The following is a 2,143-nucleotide window of genomic DNA, read 5'->3' on the forward strand; positions in this document are numbered from 1 at the left end:
TTCAAAGCCAAAGGTTATGTTCTTATTAGGGGTGCTTCTCTCGACACTTGTACATAAAAATCAGATTAAAAGCTGTCCGAAGGCACCCTTTTAAAGCATTCCACCAGGCAGTATTCAGCTATTTAACAATAACTAGTTATTTAGGCAAAAACTGCTAGTTAGACCATTAACAAGCATTCTTTTTATATTTCTTCCAGTAAAATAAATTATTGATATCATTGCTGACTTTTATATTATGGGAGGGAAAAAAAAATAAATAAAAAGGTGAAAAAGCACTGTTTCTATTTTTTTCTTTTTTTTCCAAAAAAGAAAGTAATAAAAACTTAAATTCTTTGTACCAGTAAAAAAAAAAAAAATGTATAAAATTTACATCCGTGCAGTGGAGTTGTTAAGTTCTAGAAATACACAGCCTATGACGCTTTAGATTTAGCCTAGTAGACCAACTGTTAGAGAACAGACGTATCATTTTTATGGAATTATATGATAATCATACTCAGATTTATATAAGCATTTTACAAGTATTGCAGTCATTGAGTAGAGATAACCATGGTATTTCCATCAGCTTGGTACTTTTTGAAACATGACCGTGTCGTGTAAACAAGCTGCAATTTTTCATGGCGGGACACCCCGCCCCTGTTTCGCTTTCCGAACCCAAACTTTCGCCTCGGGGAGCCGGAGAGGGACCCTCGCCGGCGGCAGGAGGGGCCTCTCCGGCTCTCGGCGGGGGGGGTTTGCCCCCCCTTGCAGCTTGTCTGTGCATATGTTTGGACTCTTTCCATGTTGTCCTGTTTACAAGTTAACCTAAGTTGGGGTGTTTGTCACGGGTCTTCTTGTTTTTGTATTTAAATAAATAAAGCAGGGGGCTGTCCCGCTCCAGTTCCGCTGCAGATAGTTATATCCTCATGTGTGACGTGCGTGCCTACCGGCAAGCACCTTAGTAACTTATCAACTCACCGCTGTGAACCTGCCAACTTGCTATAACAACTCTGCTTTAAAAAAAAGTGTTTGTGATCAGGCTTTTCTCTTTGTCATCGTATGTGCATGCAGTATGATCAGTTGAACAATAACCATCAATAAAGTTTCACGAGATTTGAAAACAAAGTTTCTGTAGCATTTATATCTAAGGATTAAAAAAAAAAAAAGAAGAAATTGTCTTCAAAATTGAAACAGAGAGAGAAAGAGACTATATTATATTGATCAATGAAAAAAAAAAATGGGACAGTAACATATTTATATACCGGTGAGGGAATGAACTGAAGTTTATTAAGAGTTCAATCCCCACATTTATATATAAGATATACAAAACAAGCCTCCTATTTAAGAAAAAAAAAAATAATAAAAAAGAATATTTGATTTAGACACCACGACATAAGCAACTTGAACAATGTTTACCAAATGTTAGGCTTCCAATTCTAAGTGTGGACGATACATCTCTTTCGGAATTGCACACAGAAAATGTCTGATGTGGGGAATAACAGACTTTATTTGCAATTTTAATTTTCATGAGATGGCTTTACAACTCCCACTCTCCAAATGATTATATGGCTTTTTAGTCTATTAAAATAATCTTGAAAGGTTGAGGGTGCAGCCCGTATTAGAAAATATTTTGTTTATAAAGCTCCTACAGTACTCCTAGTAGTCATTTTAAAATGTATGTCTGAAATAGCTATGTAAGAAAAGCATTTGAAATTTTTTTACTATATATATTGGGAATGTTTTCACTTATATAAATAACTACTGATAATATGACTTATGAAAAAATTATTACTACCATATGTGGAATATAGTGACTTCTAAACAGATTTAAAAAAAAAAAAACAAACCACCCTACAAACCCTGAAAATGTGTATATCTGTCTTTAGAAATTAGTGTTTATATCACAACCGTGATTTGTGAATAAAGAAAACTGGTTTGTAATATCAAAAATAAAAGCTTAGTCTGAAAAGGTAAAGATACATTGGTGTTCCAAGTCATTTTGCTTTTATTTGTTCACTGTGTTGGTTGAAGAGCTGCCCAGTACCCCTGTGGGCAGAAGCACCCCTGGCAAGGTTCACCTTCTCCCCTGCCAGGAAAGGGGGTTTGGGTGCCCAAGGAGGTGGGTGCCTGCCGGGGGCTGGGGGAGTGGGGCGGTCACCCCGGCAGC

At 36.6% G+C, this 2,143-nt stretch overlaps 1 protein-coding gene across 10 annotated transcripts in view; it reads left to right on the plus strand.

Moving 5' to 3' along the window:
- RBFOX1 (RNA binding protein, fox-1 homolog (C. elegans) 1) overlaps positions 1-585 on the plus strand; it is a 268,731-nt gene extending 268,146 nt beyond the window's left edge. For all 10 annotated transcript variants that reach the window (XM_009877362.1, XM_009877365.1, XM_009877361.1 and 7 more), the window contains one exon: positions 1-585. This exon is cut by the window's left edge. The gene's annotated coding sequence lies outside the window, so the exon portion shown is untranslated.
- Positions 586-2,143: the final 1,558 nt, after the last annotated feature.

This window comes from Apaloderma vittatum, unplaced genomic scaffold (assembly GCF_000703405.1).
Source record: "Apaloderma vittatum isolate BGI_N311 unplaced genomic scaffold, ASM70340v1 scaffold18109, whole genome shotgun sequence".
Classification (NCBI taxonomy): Eukaryota; Metazoa; Chordata; class Aves; order Trogoniformes; family Trogonidae; genus Apaloderma; species Apaloderma vittatum.